The sequence below is a fragment of the Lissotriton helveticus genome, chromosome 1_1, assembly GCF_964261635.1.
Source record: "Lissotriton helveticus chromosome 1_1, aLisHel1.1, whole genome shotgun sequence".
Taxonomy (NCBI): Eukaryota; Metazoa; Chordata; class Amphibia; order Caudata; family Salamandridae; genus Lissotriton; species Lissotriton helveticus.
Genome location: NC_136057.1, coordinates 1424197265 through 1424223905, shown reverse-complemented (window position 1 = coordinate 1424223905; position 26641 = coordinate 1424197265).

The following is a 26641-nucleotide window of genomic DNA, read 5'->3' as shown; positions in this document are numbered from 1 at the left end:
GATGGACAGAGTCTCTGAATTAAGCAGAATACTCTCACCCAGTCAAGAGATCAGGGCTAGATCCAACACCGTTTTTTAGCTCATTGCACCATCCCAGTTTCAGAACCTGGCTGTATGCAAATTAGTCTGTCCCTGGCCCAGTGCATCATGGGAACAGGGCAGACCAGACTACAAAAGCCAATTCTTACACTGGGAAGGAAACAAGCTTCCGGGGACCGGTTTCTGGCATTTCAGCCGTCTTCGGCCCGGCTTGCCTGAATCCTGATGGTGCAATGAGCAAGGGACTCACATCTGAGTATACCCTTCCACGCTTAGGGTGGACAAAAATATTTACAACAAGGGGTGGTGATGGACAGAGTCTCTGAATTAAGCAGAATACTCTCACCCAGTCAAGAGATCAGGGCTAGATCCAACACCGTTTTTTAGCTCATTGCACCATCCCAGTTTCAGAACCTGGCTGTATGCAAATTAGTCTGTCCCTGGCCCAGTGCATCATGGGAACAGGGCAGACCAGACTACAAAAGCCAATTCTTACACTGGGAAGGAAACAAGCTTCCGGGGACCGGTTTCTGGCATTTCAGCCGTCTTCGGCCCGGCTTGCCTGAATCCTGATGGTGCAATGAGCAAGGGACTCACATCTGAGTATACCCTTCCACGCTTAGGGTGGACAAAAATATTTACAACAAGGGGTGGTGATGGACAGAGTCTCTGAATTAAGCAGAATACTCTCACCCAGTCAAGAGATCAGGGCTAGATCCAACACCGTTTTTTAGCTCATTGCACCATCCCAGTTTCAGAACCTGGCCCTATGCAAATTAGTCTGTCCCTGGCCCAGTGCATCATGGGAACAGGGCAGACCAGACTACAAAAGCCACCGCCCGCCACAATGCTAGAAATGCAGGACGTGCCCGCCACTTTGGCGGGCACATCCTAATGCCCCCCACGGGACCCCCGCCCTTATGGCGGGTGGTCCCAATCCCCGCTAGGGTGATGGGCAGACAAAGTCCGCCCATCATCCTAATGACCCCCTAAGACTCTAGCTATTAACACACCCATCAAAAGTTCTAGAAAGACTCATCAACAACTAAATGGCCAACCTCCTCTTTGCCAACCACGTCCTGGACTCCTCCCAGTCTGGATTCAGACCAAACCACAGCACCAAGATGACCCTCATCGCTGTCACAGACAACATTTGCCTCATCATGAACAAAAGGGACACCCCAGCACTTGTCTATCTCAACTTCTCAGCTGCTTTCGACACTGTCTCCCACCACATCCACCACATCCACTACAACCCAGATATTGTACAGGCCCTCCCACAAGGCTATCTTATCCAAAAGGTGGATAGACAGGAACAATGCGGTGGGGGGCTTGCAATTATCTATCGCAACACCATGAAATGCACTGTATACGATCTATTGGATATTAAAGGAGCAGAAACTATCGGCTTCTGCCTACAAATCCATGAGTCCTTCACCTTCTCAGGAGCATTAGTATAGCGCCCACCAGGCCAACATAAGGAATTTTTGGAGAGCATTGGGGAGGTGCTTAGCGACCTCACTCTTAGGTTCTCAAACTTTACGCTGTTAGGGGACATAAACCTTCATTTGGATTCTGCCACGGATCCGGGTGCGATCTGTTTTAGAGACTTGATGAATGTACTTGGGCTAACACTTGTTACTCTGGATCCTACACATAAAGCGGGACATACCTTAGACCAGGGGTACTCATAGTACTGCCCGCGGGCCGTCAGCGGCCCGGCAAGCCTTCCTTGGCGGCCAGCGGACCTTGCACACAGCCTCCCTGTGTTTTAAAAAAAAAAATGTAGAGTGTCTGCAAACACTGTGGTTACAGCAGCGCTCTCTGGGGGCGGGCGATTCCAGCGAAGGTCAGAATGGAGATGCAGGGGCGCCAAGAAGAGGCAAAATACAACAAAGCCTCATTAACAACTAAATGGTCTTTTAAAGACCTGTGAAGTACTCAGGTGCAGCTGGCAAACTGCCTCAGCACCGGCTGACACACAGGCACGCCAGGTGAGGTGACAGAGGGAGGGGGAGGGGAGGAAGGGAGCAAGAGGCAGAGGGAGGGAGACAGAGGGAAGGAGGGAGGGAGACAGAGTTACTAGTGAATGTGGGTGTAGAAATCACCTTCATGAATCCAAGTGGTGTGTAGAAGAGTTTATTCACAGAGACAGCTTAGACAACCACCTTCAGCATAACACCAGTTACAACTGATCAGATGACCACATATAGAATGTTACATTGAGGATGTGCAATAACAATTCTGTCATGGAATGTTATACTAACAGGGAATACTACACACCTTCCCCCTTAAAAATTAAAAGAAATTAAAAAAAAAACTTCAGCATAAGTAATCATGTAGCTTCACAGGAATTTGTTTGATGCGAGAACTTTTCCTTTGTGATATATTAGGAATTTCAATTTGTTGGTGAGTGGAACATTGAACGTCTGGATTAGTTTCTTGAACATTGGAATTATTTGCAATTTGTTCATTAACAATTTGGGAGGTTTGATGAGATGAATTACATGCTGGAATATCAATGCTAGAAACTGGACTTTCTTGTAAAAAGGTATCAACCATTGCGGAGTATGAAGTGGTATTTTCCTCAACAGTATCTTTAGGTGCTAAAGAGGGGGTAGGTTGACATGAATTATCATCATAAGAAACTTGGTTCCTGCATAAAGACACTCTTCTAAAATTCCATATCTTACCCCCTTCAACACGAATGGCTTTAGAGAAAATTTCAATTACCTTGCAAGGATCTGACCATTTGTTCCATTTATTCCCTACTGATCTTCCAAACTTGACTCGTACAAAGTCACCAACTTTGATTCTGTTACTCTGGTTATTCAAAGACAAAAATTTGTTTTTCATCTTCTCCTGGTATTTCACAACTCTATCTTTTACCTCATCACAATTATAAGAAGATTCAAACGGGAGTTTAGTTTTTAACCACCATGGAAGAAGCTTAGAACCAGGTTTTCTACCTCTAAGCATCTCAAAAGGAGACAAGCCAGTGACTGAATTGGGTGAAGTTCGATAAGATAATAGTGTAGCACGTAGAGATTTTCTCCAATCAAGGTTACTCTTAATGGCCAGTTGGATGGACTCCTTGATAACCCTATTGAAGCGTTCTGTTTGACCATTGGCCTGAGGGTTATAGTTGGATACTCTTTTGTGCACGATCCCACATCTATCAAGAAATTATTTAAATTCTTTACTGATAAATTGTGGACCATTGTCAGATACTATTTCAGCTGGAATTCCTTCCTTACAAAAAATTTCATCTAGAAATTGAATAACTTGTGTGGAATTGACCTTATCCATAACTTTAATTTCGGGCCATTTGGAAAAGTAGTCAATCAAGACTAATGCATATATTTCCCTATTAGGAGATAAAGATAGAGGTCCTATAATATCAATACCGAGTTTTTTCCAGGGAGAAGTTACAAATTCGATAGGGGAAATATTCGTAGATAAAGGCTTTACAGTCTTGTCACTTTTGGCACAGGGAGAGCAAGAACTTACCCATCTATCTACCATTCTATCTATTCCTGGCCACCAGTAGAATTCACGGATGCGTCTTTTGGTACTGGACATTCCCATATGGCCTTCATGTGCCATGGAAACAATTCTTTCTCTCAAAGTGGAAGGGGGAATGATTTTATCACCTCTAAGTATGAAACCTTGGTCAAACATGAGTTCATCTTTGATTTTATAGAATGAGAGCACGTCACCTGAAAGATATCTTTCTTGGGGCCAACTATGTTGTAAATAATCTACTACACCTGATAAACATGTGTCATTAGACATTGCTTCTCTCCAAACTGTTTCAGATATGCCTTGAGATGAACCAGAGGTGTCACATTCATTAACATCGTCAATATTGAATACAATATCAGAATCACTTTGCCTTGGACTCACTGAATTGATTAATGGTAACCTTGACATACAATCAGCGTGTACATTGAGACGGCCAGGGATGTACTCAACAACGCATTGAAACTCTTGTAGTTTTGCTGCTAGACGGGCTAAACGTGCAGTTAAAGTTCTACCGCCCCCAGCTGCTAACATATTTATTAAGGGTTTATGGTCAGTTCTCAGGCGGAACCTAGTGCCCCAAATAAATTGTCTATAATGTTCACAAGCCCAGGTGCATGCTAAGAGTTCTTTCTCTATTGTGGAATAGTTATATTCAGCTCCACGCAGTGTTCTTGAAGCATATGAGACCACATACTCATCACCTTTGTTATTCTGTATTAAAACTGCACCCAAACCGACATTGCTTGCATCCACACATACTATACATTCTTTACCCAGATCAAAAGGTTTAAGGAACGGAGCGTTAGCTATTTCTTGTTTCATCAAATCAAAAGCAAGCTGTTGTTCATTGCACCAAGCAAACTTTGTGTCTTTCTTCAACAGAGATCTCAACGGGTGTACTTTCGAGGCATAATTTTGAACAAATTTGCTATAAAATTCCGTTAAGCCTAGAAATGACACTAGTTGTTCTTTGTTTAATGGTGCCGGTGCTTTTGAAATGCTCTGTATGTGATTAAATTTAGGTTTTATACCTTCTAAAGATATTTCATGACCGAGGTATTCGACTTTGCTTTGTCTGAATCTGCATTTTGACAATTTTAACGTCAAACCTTTTTCTTGAATACATTTTAACACTTTTTCTAAATTGGCATCATGTTCCTCATAACTCTTTCCATAAATAAGAATATCGTCTTGGAAAGCGATAGCACCCAAACAACCTTCTAGTACATGTTTCATTAGTCTTTGGAAGACAGAAGCTGCACTGGCTAAGCCGAACGGCATTCGGCAATACTGAAACATGCCTTCTGGGGTAATGAATGTTGTTAAGAACTTTGATTCTTCATGGAGTAATACTTGATGGTACGCACTAGAAAGGTCGAGTGTAGAAAACACTGAGGCACCTGACAAAGTAGATATGAGTTCATGGATATGGGGTAAAGGGTTTCTATCAATCCAAATTTCATTATTTAAACTTCGAAGATCAACACACAAGCGGAGTTCGCCATTACCTTTGAGTGACAAAACTACTGGCGAAACCCATGGGGACGATTCTACTGGTTCTATGATTTTCTTGTCAACTAGATCTGCTAAAATTCCCTTCAATTTTTCACGGTAGGCTAAAGGAACATTTCTTACTCTATGCCGGACGGGAATTGCTGAATCTTTTAGAATAATACGGTGTTTGAAATTTGTAAATGTCCCTAAATTGTCAGAAAAGATGGATGAGAATTTATACTTCAATTGGTTAATGAAATCATTGTCAGGAGGAACAACATAAACAGGGGGAGAGGCGTTCGGATCCAGTTTGATGCCTAGATCATGTTGGTGGGGCCAACATAATAGGGATGCACCCTTAGAAGAAACATAAACTTTCCCTTTAATATTCCTGTCTTTGAACTTGATGTCAGCCCACATGTAACCTTCAATATCAATTTTCTTACCTGTGTATCCACCGGGATGCACATCGGATGGTAACAACTTAGTAGAATGCCAATAACGATCAAAAACATTTTTACCAATTAGGGTGTACCAGGCACAGGAATCTATTAACATAGGAATCTCTATACCATTAATAGTAATAATGTCTGAAGGAAATCCTTCGCATTTGGAATCACCTACGCATAACAAAGTGTTAATTTCGGAAGGTTGTTCAGTATCCTCATATTCTTCATAAGATAAAAAGTTCACTTTCTGAGGAGACCTACACATTTTGCTAAAATGTCCAGATTTTTTACATTTGACACAGATTTTGTTCCACGCAGGACATCCTCTATAGTTACCCACATGGTCATTGGCACCACATCTATAACAAATAATTTGAGGTTTTCTGATCGGAAATTTATTCTCTTTCCCTGAATATTCCTTTTTAAATGGGATAGGTGGTTTTTTAAAGTTACTGAAATTTTTTACTAGTGAGACTTCGGGAATAATTACCTTATTTTTGACATCTTGGTTTCTGATTTCATTTACAAACATTTCTGATTGTTCAATGCCCTTAGCGATATTTAAAACAGCACTGAGGGAAGAATCAGTACCCATCCACAAACGTTCCTGAATTTTCTTACTTTTTGTGCGCATCATTATTTGGTCTCTAAGTACCTGTTCAAAATTTATAGTTTCAAACGCGCAAGACTCAGCTAAGGTGCGTAAAGCAGCTACGTAGTTTTCTATTGATTCATCATCTTTTTGTATTCTGGAGTAAAATTTGAATCTTTCCATCACGACGTTAATCTTTCTTCCAAATCTAGAGCTTAGTTGTTTTATGACTATTTCAAATATATTTAAGTCACCTGAACCAACATTTTCAATGGGAGGTAAACTTTTTAACTCTTTGAGTCCTGCACCCCCTAAACAGTTTTTTAACAAAGCTAGCTTTCTTTTTGGAGAACATCCATCTTCTTCAATGACATCGACGTAAGCTAAAAATGTGGGGTACCAAAGATCCCATTCTACTTTTGGATCTCCTGCAGTAGGTAAAAAGTGAGCTGGGGAGGCAATATTGTTAGACATCATGGATTTTAAGTTATTCACTTATAATAAACTATTTAAATTTTTGAAACATGTATATAAAATAATAAAAGTAGTCACCGTTGTCATTAGAGAGGATGGTACTTGAAGTGTCTGCAACCAAGTCTTACAATGTTCTGTTCTCTTCTGTCTTCTTTTCGTTTTTCTTTTTTTTTTTTTTTTTAAACGTCAAATAAATGCTTAAATTGTAATTGTAGAGGTGAATGGAGTATTTTGCTGTGAAAACGAGGGTAATTAATGGTTGGATTTGGTTGAAATAGGTTGTGAGTGTGATCGTTGCTCCGTTGTTATGGAAACGATAATGTTTCAATAGCTAAAATGGTTGCTGAAACGCATGCGTGGAGACGTGATGCGTGGTGACGTCACACGGAAGAAACGTTTTGCAGACCGGCGTCAGCAGAATGCAGGAAGCAGCGTGCAGGTAGCAGCGCGTGTTTAGTAAGTTCTTTGTTGTTTTTCAAAGATTGTCGCTGTGGTGCGATTCAATGGCGCGTGCTCGACAACTTTTAGATTTGAACAGTGTCACTTTGCACAAGGTAGAACAAAACGGGGAAAATGGTCCTCAAATGCCGGAGTTGTCAACCCTCAATACGCGAGTAGCGCTGACAGTTTGAGATAGACCAAAGACGGCTTCACAAGTAGAGGGGCCCTGTTCAGAGTATTAAAGAGGTTTAACTCCCGCTGGTGCAATCAAAGCACTATATTTTACAAACAGCCGCTGGTGCAATCTTCGTACACACAGACAAACATTTTAAATACCTGGTAGAATTTAGTTGTGCAGGCGAACGCTGTCTGTTTTGTGAAAATTTCTTCAAAGTGGATTTTAGTTGGTATAGAGGTCTTCTCTGGATGACTGGGTTGAAGATCCCGATCGTCGCCAAATTTATGTAGAAATCACCTTCATGAATCCAAGTGGTGTGTAGAAGAGTTTATTCACAGAGACAGCTTAGACAACCACCTTCAGCATAACACCAGTTACAACTGATCAGATGACCACATATAGAATGTTACATTGAGGATGTGCAATAACAATTCTGTCATGGAATGTTATACTAACAGGGAATACTACAGTGGGTCTGCAAAACGCTGCCCAGCATCACATTCTAATTGTTTCATCAGTTTAGTCTGTACCTTACTCAGTGCTACAACACTAGGTCTTTCTAGATTCCAGTTGCTTCTAACCTCTGCTGTGCCAATGATTCCAGCAAGGAATTCATTTGAAAATGAGCATTTAGAGCCAATGCGATGCATGCCATCAGCATTACTATTAAGTTTCTTACTTTTCTCACTGTTAGAGGCTGTGACATGCAGTAAAGAGGAAACAACCATAGTCGCTCCGTTTAAGAGTAAACCTTTTCTATAATAAATTGAGAGTTGCATCCAGAAAATTCTGTATTTGCTAGGAATGCAGATGTGACTTTTTGACCGTGGTATTAAATCCAAGATTGAGTAGCAAAGTTTTTGAGCCAGTAAATTACATTTTTGAGCTGTGCTCTCCTACACCAACCATCTAAATATGGACTTATGATATTCATGAGTACTTTCACCATGTAAATGTGCCGCAACCACTGCCAAACAATTTGTAAACACCCATGTAGTTGACATTATTCCGCAACGCAAGACTAAATTGGGAATATGTTCGCTTGCCACAAAAAGAAGATAAAACTGAAAAATGAATGCACTGCAATGTGAAAATATGCATCATTTAAATCAGTAGTGGTCGTGAAGTCCCTCTCCTATCTCCTTCATTACAGGATCACTTCCTGAAGGGCTATCATTTAGAAGTGTACTGTCTTTACATAAAGGTTTAATAGACAGAAGTCTATAAATGGAGACAGAGAGGGAGGAAGACAGCGGGAGGGAGGGGGAGACAGAGGGAGGGAAAGGGTGACAGAGGTAGGGAAACAGAGGTAGGGAGACAGAGGTAGGGAGACAGAGGTAGGGAGACAGAGGTAGGGAGACAGAGGGAGGGAGACAGAGGGAGGGAACCAGAGGGAGGGAACCAGAGGGAGTGAAACAGAGGGAGGGAACCAGAGGGAGTGAAACAGAGGGAGGGAACCAGAGGGAGACCGAGGGGGAGTGAGACGGAGGGAGACCGAGGGAGAGGGAGACCAAGGGAGGGAGTCCGAGGGAGAGGAACAGAGGGAGAGAGGGAGAGGGAGAGAGGGAGAGACAGGGAGACAGAGGGAGAGGGAGACAGAGGGAGAGGGAGACAGAGGGAGAGGGAGACAGAGGGAGAGGGAGACAGAGGGAGAGGTAGACAGAGGGAGAGGGAGACAGAGGGAGAGGGGGACAGAGGTGGAGGGGGACAGAGGGAGAGGGGGACAGAGGGAAGAAGACAGATAGCGGAAAGGAGACAGAGAGCGGGAAGGAGACAGAGAGCGGGAAGGAGACAGAGAGCGGGAAGGAGACAGAGAGCGGGAGGGAGACAGAGAACGGGAGGGAGACAGAGAGCGGGAGGGAGACAGAGAACGGGAGGGAGACAGAGAGCGGGAGGGAGACAGAGAGCGGGAGGGAGACAGAGAGCGGGAGGTAAACAGAGGGAGGTTGAAAGAGGGTGACAGACAGAGAGAGACAGAGAGGGAGGGCGACAGAAGGGGGAGGGAGACAAAAAGAGACAGAGGGAGAGAGACAGACGGAGGGAGAGAGACAGACAGACAGAGGGAGGGAGACAGAGGGAGGGAGACAGAGTGAGCGAGACAGAGGGAGAGAGAGAGAGGGAGGGAGTGAGACAGAGAGAGAGAGACAGTCAGAGAGAGAAAGACAGTCGGAGAGAGAGAGAGAGAGAGAGAGAGAGAGAGAGGTGTGTGTGTGTGTGTGTGTGCCAGGTCTGGTGGCTCAGTGGACGAAGCTGTCCGCTGCAGGGGCCTGTGTTTAACCTCATGGTCACAGTTTTTATTTTGCTCTAGACCTGCCCCTCCTCCCCCACTGACCCCGCCCCCACTAGTGCGGCCCTCGGCCACAAAACACTCTGTAAATTTGGCCCCCGAGAGAAAGTTTGTGAGTACCCATGCCTTAGACTGTATCTGTTCTAATCTAGATGCACTGAAAGTTAATCTTCCATGCGTGCAAACATGGTCCCGTTTGATCTCTTAGTGAAGGGGAGCTCCACAGTGAAAAGTACAGGCAAACCTGGCGGGCGCACTAAACCGGGTTGGAAAAAAATCATAGAACACCCGGATCTTCTGAGGAGAGCCACTGAAAGTAAACCTATATTGACAGGCCATACTAAAACAGATAATAAACGTTTTTGCGATTGGATCTGCAAACTTAGTGGGCAGACGGTGCCGGGAGGTCTAAATAGTGTACCCCGCCGCGAGAAAGCGTCTGCACCATGGTTCTCACTGTCCTTAAAGGAGAAACAAGGTGAAGTCAGAGCGCTGGAACCTAGGTGGCGCCGAATTTATGATAATGAGGATATTATGATTTATAAAACGGAGCGGAGGCAGTATCATGCCTTGATTAAACTTGCTAAAAAAGCGTATTACTTGGCAGCCATCGACTCCTCTAAAAATAAACAGAAAGAGATCTTTAGGATTGTAGATATCTTTAGAAACCCTAAAGTGCTCTCGCAGGAAATTCCACCCTCATTGGCCTTTTGTAATACTATCGCCAACTTTTTTGAGCAAAAGATTAAAGACATCACCAAAGATTTTCCACAGCCGGTGGTATCCACCTCTTATGAGGAGCGCCTGGCTGATACCAGCATGGCCTGTTTTAAGACATTCTGCCCTATTAGCCTGGAGGAGTCCCGCCAGGCCATATTATCGAGCAAATCGGGCTCGCCTTTTGATCCCTGCCCCCCTATGTTTTTAAAAGCTATAGTGGATACGTCAAACCCCATTATTAATAGCATTATCAATTCCTCACTTTCCACCTCTGAGATTCCGATGGAATGGAAACTTGCGGCTGTAAAGCCTCTTCAGAAGAAACAATTAGCAGACCCAACAACTCTTTCAAATCTCCGGCCCATCTCATTACTCCCGCTATTATGTAAATTAATGGAAGTATTTGTAAATAGGCAACTTGCCAAGTTTCTGGAGGACAACAGTATCCTACATGCTAACCAATCAGGGTTTAGAGCACAGCACCCAACGGAATCTGCTCTCCTGTTCACTGTGGAGACCTTGCGGGCCGCTAAGTATCAGGGCAAGAAGGCTGTCCTGATTTTACTGGATTTATCTGCGGCCTTTGATACGGTCTCGCACACCATATTAATAGACCGCCTAGTAACATCAGGTATAGCGGGAGCAGTATTGGAGTGGCTGAAGAACTTTCTAAAACATAGACAGCAAGTGACCACGCTTGGACAGTTTTGTTCAGAAGAGAAGGCTCTGACGACAGGGGTGCCGCAGGGCTCCAGTTTAAGCCCAACACTTTTTAATCTTTATATGGTCCCCCTGATTGAACTAATTTCGTCCTATAAAATCAGTACAATTGCGTACGCGGACGACACTCAGCTGATCTTAGTGCTGGACAACGATGTGCCGGGAGCGGAAGAAAATCTTAAAAACTGCCTCTCAGCCACCTTCGGCTGGATGAGGAATAACCATCTTAAATGTAACTCGGGAAAGATGGAAATCCTGCCGTTTGGAAAACAAAATCTGTTTGTCCCAAAACAATGGTGGCCGGAGGACGCAGAAGTCCCACCCAACACTATCGACACTGCCCGCAACTTGGGCATCAAGTTTGACAACACTCTGTCATTCAAACAACAGGCACTGATGGTGGCAGGTACCTGTTTCAACATCATCAAGGGACGTAGGAAATGTTTTGATCTTCTCCCGCTAGCAGCCAGATGAACGGTGGCGGTTGCACTCATAACATCGAGGTTGGACTACTGTAACAGCCTGTATGCGGGATCTAATAAAGCGGTCCTACACAGGCTTCAGATGGTCCAACATGCAGCCGCCCGCCTAGTACTGGGATGGCCTAGGAAGTCATCTGCCTCGGCAGCACTCAATGCCCTTCACTGGCTGCAATACATAAGGGCATTCTGTTTAAAATATTGGTCATCACATTTAGGGCCTTTCACTGCCAAGGGCCTAAATACCATCAGAATGGATTTAGACGCTACTCCCCATCACGCAATCTTAGATCTTCAAAGTTAAATCTGCTGATGATCCCAAAGTTTAGGCTGGTCACCAAAAGAGAGAAATCTCTTGGAGTGATCGGGCTAGGGCGTGGAATAAACTCCTGTCCCAAGTTCGTCAAATTCCCTCTGAAAGTCAGTTCAGGAAATCACTTAAAACCTGGATATACAATCTCACGGACTCAGCATGCAAAGCGCTGGTTTAATGTGTTCAGACCCCTGGATGAGAGCAGTAAGACCAGCCTGTGCCACCCGGCTTAGGCTAGGCGCCAAGATGCTCCTTGGAGTGATAGGTGCGCTATAGGAATGTCCCTTACATTACATTACATTACATCCTCATCCAGTGCCTTCACAAGACTGGAATCCACAGACCTGAACTCCAATGGGCTTCTCCATCCTTTCAGGTCACACTCAAACATTAAGCTTAGCCCCATACTCATCCACTACCTCCAAACTGATTTGCAGCATCTGTCAAGGCTGTTTGCTTAGCCTAATCATTTTCAACATCTACATAGCTCATCTAGCCAATATCAGATGCACTCACGGGCTCAGCATTATTTCTTACGCTGACGACATCCAGCTTGTTCTCTTCCTCTCACAGGACACTTCAAACAGCCAATCAAACTTCATCAGTTGCATGTCTGAGGTTGAGAACTGGTTGAAAAACAAGTGCCTAAAGCTCAACATCGACAAAATGGAAGTGGTCATATTTGGAAAAGACACCTCTCTATAATCCTTAGATCCCTCATGTAAGGACTGGCATCCAGCCAATGAAACGCTCTAGGAACCTGTGGATTGGGGATCATGACTCATGATCAAATCTCAATATCCAACCAAGTCACCCAGGTGGAGTCCTCCAATTTTCACACCCCAAGTTCCTAAAGAAGGTCTTCAGAGGGCTCCTTTTGGGCACCTCAACATCTGTCATACAAGCTCCAATCTCCACTAGACTCTATTACGGCATCTCCCTCTATTTCAGCCTCACTGCTCAACTCACCAAGAGGCTCCAAGTCATATAAAACGCAGCAGCCAGACTTATTTTCAAATTACCACTCAGCACACACACATCCAAAATCTTCAAGGACCTCCCTGGCTCCCTCTCCACAAACACCCTCTTCAAGCTTTTCACATACACCTCCAAGGCACTACACAATCAAGGCCCAGAATATCTTAACAGCCGCATCCAGTTCAAGACGCCTACCAGTCTCCTATGCTCAGCCAGCCAACTGCTTATCAGTATCCCCAGCATCCACCGAGCCAGACCCGGGGTCTGCACCTTTCCCCCCGAAGCTTGGAACAATATTCCCTACCACATCCAGGACTCCAGTTCCATCATAGAATTCTGCAAGAAACTGAAAACATGACTCTTCCAATAGGTGCCAGACAAAGAAGTTCCTACCTACTACATGACAAATAAACTGCCGGCCTCAGGAGCTGCTGCAACTCTAGATTAAAAAATTCCACAGACCAAAGAGGTTGACTTTCATCCAATGTACAAACCTTAAGGGTTCCATGGCATTCTCAACCGGCAAAACATTCTTAGATTGGTTTGTCACTTCCGGGAATTAACAGAAATTAACTCAAATGATCTAACCAGTGTCAAGTTCATAGATAGGATGATAACACCAATGCACTTACACGGAGAACCTGGGGACCACTGCATTCATGTCAAGGATTTGCAGGCAGTGAGCTGACTTGGAAGCTTGGGTATTCAAATCACCCCATTCTATGAGACCGTGAAAATGCCATAAAACCACAACATGATAGGAGAGGCTTAAGCAACCTACACTTTTTCCATTGCCCCGAATACAGGCCGACAAACACGTGTGACAATATGAATATTACTATCTAGAAGGATCTGACACAACATGTATCTGTCACTGTCCCACTGATTGTCACTCACACAGTACCCAGAGGCCACATAACTTCCTAACAACACCCATTAACAAGGCCACTAACCACATGCTTTCAATCTGCTCCTGGAAGATCGACAAAAGCAAAAAGAACAAATGATGGACGGAATGCTGAACAAATTAAATATTCACCCCCAATCACGGATCTGGGCTGAATCCAATTTTTTTGTGCTCACAACGCCACCCCAGTTTGGACCCGCCTATCACCTGTTCTTTTTGCATTTGTCACAACCGGCGGCATCCTGACATTAATTATAATTAATCTCAGAGTTATCTGTTTGCAAATTGGTCCTATCTCCAACTATTTCTTAGTCGCCTTACTAGAGGCCTTAGACAAAAGACAACTCATAATTATTAACATACATCTTCCTCCGACCAAGCTCAAGATTTGGAAAAGATCTCTAGAGATTTGTGAAGATATTGAATCTATTATAGAGACATAGAGAAATTTCATGATAGTACTGACAGGGGACTTTAACGAGTACTTCTTAGAGATAGGTTCATCGGACACAGTTGATGAGGACTCACGCGATGTGGCCTACAAAACACAACCACCAAAATAGCCTAAGACTAAGCAGAAAACCTGCAAAAATGGCAAATACATCCTCAAGATACTAGGCGACCATGGCTTCAGGGATCTGATCGATCACTTTAGCCGTGACCAACCGGCAGAACCAGCTTTTGTGATGAACGTCAAATCAACATTAGACTATACTTTCCATCATTATTTAAAATTTCCCCATTGCAGAAAGTTAGAAATAATTTCAAGAAACAAGAGTGACGAAAATCCCCAACAAATCTCCTTACACTTCCAATACATAAGGCACAGCAATTTTCCATTCACTTTCCCGGAGTAAACACATTCAGACAGCAACAGAACACTGGCCTGAAACAGCGGTCTTGAGCTCACACTAATGGTACTGGAATAGCAAACGTATCTGGCCTACACACTAGGACCTCCTCTGACGGGAGCAGGGGTGCCTAGTTGTCTGACTGGGAACGGCTGGTTGAAGCAACTCTCCTTTATGCATCTTCCAAACCACGGCTCTTGCCTCACATGAGAACTCCATTACTTATCTCGATTAAATCACTTCAGCTTTTCATTGACGGAAAACGATACAACAGGAAAACCTTGAGAAATGTTATACACTCACATCGTTCAATTGAATGTGATGACTACATCAACCCCTCAAATATGAACTCAATTCCACTATAAACAGGCTTAAAACTACTCAACCAGACCAGCCCTGTATAAAACTCAGGGAATCTATAGGAACCATGAATTCAAAAACCTTTGTTCTTTGATGGGAACCCGCACAACTTAAAGCAGAGTTGCAAATAACTACATCTCCTACAACTCCTACTTCAAGGAGTTGTATAGTAGTAGCATCTTTGTCTCCTTCCAGCCAGATAAAAATGCTCCCAACTGCTTCAGTGTCACCCTGAGTGGGATCATCACCTTGCCTTAAAAACTCAAGATCATCTCGTGGCGCAGGCCCAAATGGTCTCCCAGTTGCACTGATTAAACAAAATCTAGTGTTATGGGGCACACTTCTTTCTGGTTTATTTAACCAAATTCTACTTAAGGGCTTGGTTCATTTGTCATGGAAGGAGTCGCTAACATATCCCATTCACAAAAGGGCCTGACGAATTAAACCAAAAACGTCCAGCCCATTGCAATGCTCGACTCTGAAGGCAAGCTGTTTGCCAAATTCCTACTGGCCAAACTAAGTGTATCAGTGAGCAATAATAACTTGATGTCAGGGAACTAAACAGGCTTCCATGCTGGATGCTCTGCTACAGGTAATATCTTAGCACTAACCATACTCGCGAATGAAGCATTCAAGAACAATAATGCCCTAGATGCTTACTTTATTGACTACAGCACAGCCGTAGATAAAGTGAATTGCAACACACTCTGAAAGAAAATGTCCAACTAAGGCATAGACCAGTGGCTATTACACCTAATCGCGAACCATCACAAAGACCCTTGGACAAGGTTCGCTCTGTCCTCAAAGAAAAAAGTTGTTCTGAAATTTATATTAAAAACAGCATCGAACAGGGCTGCATATTAGCACCATTATTGTTTTCTCCATTAATCTCTGATCAGTCCAACTACTTGATCACTTTGAATGGTCCACCAGCCAAATTGGGCAGTCGACCCATAATTAATCTTGCCTATGTCAACGATTTAGTGATCTTCTCCTCAACGCCTTTTGACCTTCTGACCCAATTAACAAACCTGAACCTTTTCAATCTTGCCAATGACCTAATCAACAAAACCACAAAAAAAAAATCCTGGCATTTGGTAAAATGGGATGCAGCTAATTTGGCAGATCGGCCAACATCGCATAGACGTTGTTTGTAACTACCAGTATCTAGGTATCACAATCAACTCCAAATTAACCTGATCGGATCATATTGACAATTAAAAAAATTAAAGCTTTCACAGTTGCCAAAGGAGTTAAATGCTTCGCCACCATCTACAAATGGCATGTAGTCAAGCTTTCGCTTCTGGTCTTGAATGCTAAACTCCTGCTGCTCCTTCTTTATGCATCTCTGGCAATTCCAGTCAAACAGATCAACAATAGTAAAAGTATTTACATGCAAAGCATCAGGCTCCTACTTAACCTAAGGTCCTTCACTCATCAGGTAATTATTTGTTAGGAATTGAACTTAAAATCTGTATTTAGCAATGTTGTACACTACTAACGATTCAGCTTGTTGTACTGCCATGCACGTACATGGATCAAGTTTTGCACTGTGTTATGCTGCGTCTTGCCTCACAATTCTAAATAAAGTTGGTTATAATTTTTTTTTTAAACATCTGTAAGTAGCGTGCACCTGGCATCCCTCTTGAACTTTGCATGTGATTGCTATACCGCACATGAAAGCACATTAAAAAAGTGGATCCTCCAAGAGTTACCTAATGACAATCCAAAACACGGCACTTTCAAATTCTGCTTGGTCAGCAAGACATTTAAATACAAGCACAGCCACCTAGTCCCAGAGACCTTTTGTGTAAGCAGCAGTCTTACCTCGACTCATATCTGGAGACCACCCAAAAAATCAAATACTTGCAGTTTCATCTTTTGCACATCCCCATCATTGAATCTGAAGGCACCTGGAAAATGTGCTTGCTATAGATAAGAAACTTTGGAACATATATTTTCAGGGGTGTGAAATGTAATAAAATATCTACTTGTCCATGTGACAGGGGTGCTTCGTAAATCTACCTGTCCTGTAACAAGATCCACTTGTCCCTGTGGTGCCATGTAGTGCACCATCAAGTAGTGGCAGGAATCTCATAATAGAAGAGCTCTGACTATAGCCTCTCTGGTTCTGTCAGACTCATAGTATAGAAGAATTTGAATACTAGCAACTCCCTTATTTCGACTCCTTTCTGCAGATCTACATACTGAGGTTGCAGGTAGAAGTAAGCAATAGTTCCAGGGTTAGAACACCCTTTTGAGTCTCTGCAAACCTACTAACTAGCATGTTTTGTGGGTTTTCACCAGCTCTTCTCCAATCTTTTCACATACTTAGAAAGGTTGGAAATGTAAACCCGACAACTGCAGAAGTAAAATTTCTCCCAGGGTTGGAGAAAAAGTGAACTTGAAAACGCTCAAGAGATTTTCGCAGGGGCAAAACTACACATTCATATTTGCTCCTGTTAAAATGCAGTTCACAAATATTTTCTAGGAGTACGATTTCCTGGCCTACTTAAGGAAATTCATGTAAATTCATGAAAGTCGTAAATCTGCATTAATGCAGGACATATATCATATACTGTTGTGACTTTCTTTAACAATTGAGCCCCTAATTAGGTCTAATGTTAACCAAGAACTTTTGTTTTTTATTAAAATGCCATTTCTGTCTACCGGTTTGCTGTCTTCACTGTGTGTGATAGCATTCTGCTCTTTTACAAGGAGCATATTGGCACGCAAAGTAGTTTTGTTCAGTGCTAGGAACTACCATGGCAATGTGTTTTTTTTAGACCAAAACTATCTGTCTAGGAAGAACTTGCTGTCAAACAGCACCACACCCATCTGAAGCGCCCCAGGGAGAGAAAGGAGAATGGTGCAGGCAAAGAGAGTAACCAGAAAATTAAAATAACCCCCCACTTTGAACCAAAGCTCTTATGCCACCAAGCAAGCGAAGAAAGGCATTGCAACCGTCTTCAGAAGAGCTCTATTTTTTCTTCCATCCAAGCATCTATACATTCATTCTTTCATTCACCCACTGATATCTATCATTTCACCTTTACATTGGCATCGATTAATTCTTTCATCCATCAGCCTTGCACCATTCTGTTAATCTATTCTATCCATTTGTCCGCCCATCCATATCTAAACCTACACATCCATCTCCAAACCTATCCATCCATCCATTTCATCCACCCATCCACACATCCAGCCTCTCACTCACCCATGCTCCCACCCTTTCACTACATCCATCCATCTATCCACCTTCCCTTTCACTCATCCATCCATTCATCCACCCACCCTTCCATCCATCTATCCTTCCACTAATCCATCCATTTACCCTTTCACTCATCCATCCTTTTGCTCACTAATCCATCCACCCTGTAACCCATCCATCCATCTATTCACCCTTTCCTTCATCAACACATCCATCATACATCCACAATCCCTGTCACTCATCCATCCTTTCACTCATTCATCCATATATCTAGCCAGCCACACTTACTCATTCATCCAGCCTTTCACCCACCCATCCATCCATCCTTTCACTCACTCACCCACCCACACTTTCACATTAATTAAGAGCCTTTGTCTGCCGAGCAGCAGACAGAAGAGGCCCATTAAGATCTCCACCCACGTTGTAGCTGCTAAAGAGAGGGGTTTACAACGCCTTTGTCCAAACCTATCCTTCCATCTCCAAATCTATCCATCAGACTCATTCATCCCTCCTTCCTTTCATACATCCATCCCTCCATCCATCCTTTCGCTCATCCATCCACACTTATACTCATATATCATCCACCCTTTCACTAATCCCTCCATCCATTATTTTGCTCATCCATCCATCCACGCTTTCACTCCATTCACCTTCCTTTTTACTCATATATGCATCCATCCTTTCACTCATACCTCCATCCACCTTTTCACGTAACTACCCACCCACAAATCTATCCATCCTTCCACCAATCTATCAACGCTTTCACCCAGAGATCCACCCCACCATTCAATCCATCCACCCACCCATCCATCCATTCATCCACCCACCTATCTATTCATCCATACATCTATCTATCCATCCACCCATTCATCTACTCTTTCCCTCAGCCATCACCCACCCTTTCATTCAGCCATCCATCCATTCACTCATCCTTCCACTTTCACCCGATCCACTCATTCACTCTTGCACTCATCCATCCATTCTTTCACTCCTCCATCCTTTCACACATTCATCCTTGCACCTATCCATCCACCCTTTCACTCACTCACTCACCCACCCTTTCACTGCGGACCTGCAGACAGAAGAGGCTCATCAAGGACTTCACAGCTGTGTAGCTGCTACAAAGGCCCTGGTGCAGGCACAAAGTGAGAGGAGAGGCCCAGTGCAAGGACAGAAATAGGGGTGGGCCTGAGGCCTGCATGAAAACCCCAGGGGTGCGGGGGGGGGGGAACGGGACTAATGAAATTTAATATAACCCTAGATGATATAATTATGAGAGGCCAATGGGAGCGGGTCAGGGCTGTTAGAGAGGGCGGCGGAGCCTGGCTTAACGAAAAGTGAGGGGGCCTCTGCTGCACGGTACTTAGGGAGGCCCCCTCCGGGCTCAATCAGGAGCTCTCCCGGCCAGAGTTCAGAGCAGAGGGGGCCCCTTGGAGCAAGGGGCCCCCCCGTACCGCGTGGGCTGCGGGGGCCTGTGTTACGCCCCTGGGCAGAGGGGGGTTGGGTGGGGTTAGCAGGTACATGCACTATTGAAACATAAGGTGTACAGATAAGCCAAGGTGCAAAGAGGGCTGCATGAGAAGGGAAAGCAAGGCGCCCTACTATAGGCCCCGGAGGCGTGGGTGAGGAGCAGGGCAAGAGTCCTAAGATAAGAAGTGGGGGGACGCTGACGTCACGACAGAAAGTGACGTCACGAAAGGTGGCTTGCACCATCAGACTCATTGCCTCCACTCGCTCACCCCTTAGATGCGATTGCATCAGAGAAGCCAGCGTGTGAGCAGCATTCTGAATGGGCTCCGATCTCGTCCTAGAGAGGCCAAAGAGTGAATGTGTGGCTCCATTTGCTCCAGTTATCCAGCTCCTGGTAAAATAAGTGGGGGGACGCCGTCCACCCGCGTGGTACCCCGACTCGAGCCCTGGTGAGGAGGGATCTTGGGGCCCTATGAGGCCCACGGGTGGAGCACAGAATAAAAGGCGGGGGTCACACGGTTCAAGTCAGAGCAGGGGCCGAGAGACAGATAAGGCAGCCTCTCAGACGCTAGGGCTGTGAGTGTTCCGGAGCTGCCCGAGCTCGATGTTAGTCTGGTGCTTGAAGCAAATGAAAGGAGTCCGGGAGGGTCTGAAAGCCACACAAGAGCCTCGGGGAGAAAGCAAAAAGGCTCTTACCTGAAAGTGCTGGGTATGTTTTATACAAGCTACTCCACTCCGTCATGTTTGTTGTTCTTCTGCTCTGGGGAAATAAAAAAGCAGGCCCCAGCTTTTGCATTGACCCTTTCACTGCCAATAAACTGCTCAGAGCTACCAATAAACTGGCTGTGACCAACAGGGTTGAACTGCTGTGCAGTGGCGGCTCCTCAGCCATGGCGGAGCAGTGTCGCCCTCACCAGCAGCCCCCAAAAATATGTTTATTATCGTTTTTTTCCCTCTGTAGCATTGTGTCTAGGGGGCAGGCCATGGGGATGACAAGCAAAGCGGGATTGGAAGGTGCAATGTTGTCAGTGCGCATGAAGGTTTGGCCAGTCGTCTCAGGCCAGATAAATCGTCCAGCGCACTGAAGCTGTCTCCAACCCAAGCTGCGTTGTCGGGTTGGAGACAGCAGGCACAGATTCCCAATCTACCGGGGAGTGCAAATTCAAAGTGCTTTGGCCAACCCTGATGCTGCTCTCAGCATAAGGGCAGCGTCAGGATTGGCCGCAGGTGATTCTCGGACCCTGTACCTGCAGTGCCCGGAGCCAGAGAGGAGCGTCGGAGGGGCGGGTACATTTTTTATATTTTTTTGTTTTGTTGTCCGTCTCATCCCGCTCCACCACTTTGCAAGGACACCAACAGCTACTGCAGCTGTGTATGTGATTACCGTAAGACTGTCTACTTGTCCTTGGGACAAAATAGAAATTAAAACCTCCTGCCCTTGTAAGAAATCTAGATGTCTCTGGCATCAGGCGATTGAAATTCCCCACCCCTGTGTACCTGCCCAAACTTACAGGACTTGAGGAGGATGTACTTGCGTCAATCCTTCATTGGGAAAGCGATTAGAACAGTCAAAGAAGTGACAGGCGGTTGTTTCTGCTTCAAACTGTTTTATTAGCAAACTGGCAAAATATCTTGACTTCCCTTATGTTAGGCTTGCCTATTCAACATAAACTTGTACCTCAATCAGAATCTTCACTTAGTCTTTGAATAGAGGCCAAGCACAATAACTCAGGCTCACGGACTCAGATTTTATGATAATTTGTCTACAACAAATTGACTTTCACTTGATTTATATTTGTCATTGATTGCTTTTAATACAATACATATTTATTCACTGCTTCTGTGTCCCTTTATAAACCAGCTTTAGGCTCCCGCTGGGTACATTGACATCAATCCACCAAAATGCGTGGGGTAGTAGAAGTGGCATCACATATATCTAAGAGTTGATAAGAAGTAGAATAATAATAATAATACCCTTTGACCTCAACAATATCACAGCAAGAGACAGTATATGACCTTTGATCTTGAATCATAAGAAGTGATGCATGACCTTGATCATGGTGACATCCCAATAATCAATGTCAGTCATGCCTACTATATAACTCAAAGAGAACATGTATTGATAAATGACAGAAAGATTCACAGAAAGGTGATTTAAAAGACAACAGACATCAAGCCTACCTGCATTAATCTATAAAGGCCATATATTGAATATGAACTATGTTATTGTCCTTATTTTCTCCCTATTAGTGTTGATCTGCTTTGATTTATTTTTATCACTAGAAAGGAACTGTTCACCTTTTGCTTCTTCCCATGCAGCCTACAGTGGTGATCAATGGGTCAGACCCCTTTACCCAATGGCGGCCTAACACTGTGAGGGCCAGCCTCTCGCCCGGTCACGTATGACCATTGCCCAAAAGCCTCCACCCTTGCTCTAGACATCCCTCAATTCCACGCTTTTACCACATGCTACAAAGCCCTTGGGGTCGTGGTTCTCAGAACAGTGCCTGGTGGAATTATCCTGCGCTGCTCTTCAAGACTGGTGAAATAAATGTGGTGTTACACTTTCTGCCGGTACATCCATTCAATATCTACAAATAGGGACCACTTGAAATTATGGAACTGGTTTTCTTCCTGGCCCTTTATGAGTAAAAAGTTAAAGGGAAGCCTGCAATTCGAGTGAGTTTTTTTCCCGGCCCAGCTGATATCTCAGAGGTACCAGTTTCACCTGTGGGTGACATTGTCTCAGGCCCAGTCTTACAGCAACTGGTGTGATGGGTCCACCTCAAGCCTGGCCTGCCTTTTCAGAGACCTGTCTGACATCCTACTGAGTGCTGTATCGCCATGCCGTCTCTGTGACTTACTCAGCCAGCTCAACTAGTTTTTCAGAGTCAGGGATGCTGGCGTGGCTGTGGCTAATTTTACTCTAACCCTACGGCTTTCAGAGGCGAGGCTGGCAGGGTGCTGCCTCTTTTCTGCAAGCCTCCATGAAACTCATGTGTTGTTTTGCCGTATATAAATGTTCTTAAGATTGGCACACGCAACTTTCACGTAACACATGACAAACTCCTGCAGGGGAGGCCGGCCTGTAACGACTTACAGAGATGAGCCTTACATATGACTGACTGACCCCACCCCAGTCCTAACTTTCAGAGAAACAGCGACGTGTTACTGGCACTCCCAACCCCAAGTCTGTCAATCCCTGTGGCCATCTGTACCAGGAATCGCAGGACGCCATTAAGGAGTAAAGGCCGCTTCCACATCCTTTTACGCCTCTCACCCGTGAGCAAAAAAATATAACATAGGTTTGTGGGAGTTCAGAGGTCACACACAGCACAAGAGCATGGCAGGAAGAGGAAGTGGCAAGAACAGGAAGTGGTGGAAAAGAGGGCGGCAGGAAGTCAGCATAGCCTCCACCTGTTCTCAGGGGAAGGGAGTGGTGGGCGAGGAAGGCGAAGGCGCTTCCTGAGGCCACGACAGCCGCCCATGCCCCTGTGGCGCCAAAGCTATCTTAACACATCCGGAACTACTCAAGCCTCAGGTTTTCTTTGAACACACCCCAAAAAGGTCATGCAAGCCACACAGGACGCGGGGAGAGGAATATTAGAGCGTGAGCTAGGGCTGACAATCGGCTCTAGTGGTGATAATTTGTCAATTGCATATCTAATCAAAAAAGCTACCATGCGGAGAAATAGGGCACTAACAAAATGAATGTATCAGCAGACAGTGACAGAGTAATACTCTGACTACAGCATGAGCCCTTGCCAAAGCTACAATAAAGTCACTGTTCAGTGTTGTGCTGTTCATAAACACATCCATATCAAGCAGGTCAGCTGCAGTTCATAGGTTTGTATCATCATAAGATGGCTGCTGTGTGAAACAATGTGGCTGCTGAAGTGATCTGCATGTAACCTACAATTCAAAGTTATGACTGGAGCAAGAAAAGTTTGTGGGTTAATTCCCCTGCTGTAGCAATCTTTATGTCACCTGCAGGCCACAAGTGTGAATAATGCTTGATAACTCAAGGGTTCATTCACCTGATCTGCTATAAAGATATGTGTGTAACCTGCAGGATACAGATTAAAATACTAGGGAGCATATTTACCATTAGTTCATGCAACGCAGCAAGCCCCTGTGCTGCACTGCGTGAAAGGGTAGGAATGCGCCATATTCAACATGATATGGCACATTCCTGCCCTTTCCTTGCGCTGGCGTCTTTTTGGCTGCCTAGGACCAACGCAGGCACCCTTGCACCATGGTGCAAGGGCGCCTGTGTTGAAAGGAACATTGTTTGTGTGCAGAAAGGGACACATTCCTGAACAAAAAACAATCCTCTGAGGCAATTTCCCCTTGCTAAGTGTGCTGCAGCATGATGCACTCATAGAATGAGGAAAAAACGAGGAGAAATAAAGGTATTTCTCCTCATTCTGCCTCACCTGGGCCTAGTATTTTGGCACAATCCCAGGTCTACCAGTAATGGTAATCATGGCAATGAGCCAAAATCCATGGGTGGATGTGTAGGAACACCCACGCTCCACCCCTGGAACGCCTCTATGGTGCAGAGTTACGCAACGCAGCAATTTACACTGCGTTTCATTACTCTAGACCTATCAAGCCATGCAAGGTGGCCTAGCGTGGCTTGAAAAATCTTACTCAGTAGTTGCGTCTCCCTTGCGCCCCATTGCGATGCGCAGGGGTGACACGCCTGCTTGATAACTCTGGCCCTAATAGTATAACCAGGGCTACTGGAATTATGCAGCAGAGAAGGACCAGTTTATGCAGCAGGGTTGACTAAATGCAACAAGATAAAGCAAATATTGCAGCTTATTTGGCATATTTTGTGATAGTATTACTTCACCATTTTGCCATTTGCATACGTTAATACTGTCTAAGCCAATGTTTCCATCATTACTCCGGGTCTAGCCAGCTCTATATAAAACTCAATAAATAAATAAGTAAATAAATTAGTATCATCGTAACACCTAAATACAGTAATTAGCCCATAAAGTTTCACATAGGACCGGTCACTGCCTGGCAACACATGTGGTAATGTTGTTTAGGGACTTTTGATATATTTCTGGTTGAAAGGAGCCAATGATGGAGTGTGTGGCAAATCCATAAATAGGTAGAACAAGTTGCAGCCGCAGAATCATATAATTGTAGTGGCCCTAAGTACAGCTCATGATCGCACAATTACTAATTTGTATAGTCTCAAACACAATCCATATAGTAATGAAATCTGCTTATGAAGAAGACATTAACTATATGAACTAAGAGGTTCATGTATCTTATATTTCAATAAGTAATATATGGATCAGGGGCATATCTGTCCAATAAACAAAAACCTTGAAAAACGATTGGAAACCACATCCCAAGGTTACTTGTCTTCCAGATAATGGAGATGGCACAGTCTCCCCAACAGCTGGAAAGAGTTAACAACCACAATGGACAGTGTGGGTCCAAGCGATGGACTACACCTCCAAAACTGACCAGGTTTATGCGGAAGATCAGAAGATCTGCACGCCCAGTGTTATGCGCACTGCAGAGAGAACCTAAATATACACCAACTCCACTTGGATGTATGATGGTACAACGCCTGCTTTTACCATGCGTACCGTTACCACGCAGGTTTTACAATGCAAGTCGTTACAACGACTTGCTTTGGGAGGCGCTGGATAGTGGAATAGTTTAATTTACTATTCCAACTCCAGTCCCCGTGGATAGTAGGGAAGGTGTTGGATAGTAAATTAAACTATTCCCTATCCTACAGCGCCCTCCAGCGCAAGTCGTTGGAACGACTTGCGTTGTAAAACCTGCATGGTAACGGTACCGCGTTGTAAACGTTTTGTTGTAAAGGATGTTCCCCACTCCACTTGGGTTTAGAACAGTGCTTGAAAGAAGGGGGATTGCCGGATCCCTATCATAGCAGCTATTTAGGGCCAGATCTGAGATCCAGCCGACTCAGGAAAACAGGCTGAATTTTTCCTGATGTCACTTTCTGACACCAGGACATAATTCAGCACTGCCTGCAGGCCCGGACTGGCCGTTGCGGGCACCGGGCAAGCCCCTGGTGCGCCGCAAGGGTGGGGGCCGGTTTTGTGCCTCTCGGGCCGTTTTTGTTACATGGCCGTTTTTGGAGCGTTGCTGCAAAAACGGCCCTGTAACAAAATCGGCCGAAAACCGGCCCTGGCAAAGAGCGCGGTCGCACCCCCACCCCCTCCCCCCGGGGGTGTGGGGGCCGGCCGAGCACTTTGCCAGGGCCGGTTTTGGTTCCCAGTCCGGCCCTGACTGCCTGCACATTGTCTGCATTTCGTTTGGTGCTGCAACCTGCAGTCAGCAAGGGGCTTTCTGATTTTGACATCCAGCTGGGCCCAAAACAAAGACCTTTCATATGCCTACTATATAACTCAAAGAGAAAATGTATTGATAAATGACAGAATTACGTTTTGTAAGGCACAACAGGAATGCATGACGGAATTCCGCATGCCTTAGGAACTATGCGTCTTTAGCACTAATTTGTTCTGCACACAAGTCGTTTTAACGGCTTGCCTTAAGGAGGGTGATGGATAATGGAATAGTTTAATTTACTATTCCAACTCCAGTCTGCGCAACAGTAGGGAAGGTGTTGGACTTTAATTCCAACATCACTCCACCATTGCACCTCCCTAAGCAAGTTGTTGTAACGACTTGCATGCAGAACGATTGCATGCCAAAGACGCATTTGTTCTGTTGCCGGAGCTGTGAAGGCACAAAGTGATTCCGGCTTTGTCCTTAAGGATGTTTCCCTGGCTGGGAGCCATCTGGAGCCAAACACTTAGATGCCAGGGCAATAGATGCATAGGCGCAAGAAGTAGGGGTGCAGCAAACCCAGAAATAATCATGCTGAAACTCGAAGATGAATTAGCAACAAAGGTGCTTTTAAATGTTTTATTTATCTTGTCACATTTGTGGCATGTTCAAATACAAAGGTCAAATGTAAGGCTATTTACTTTTATTTCTCTTACTGCAAATAGAGAGGAATTTGTAAAAGCAATCTAGGTAACAAACCTGCTGGGGTACAGGAAACAAATGGAAAGACTGTAGGATGGCAGTTTTTTCTACCACACATTTAAATGTAAGTAAATTAACTATACACATATTTCAAATTATATCA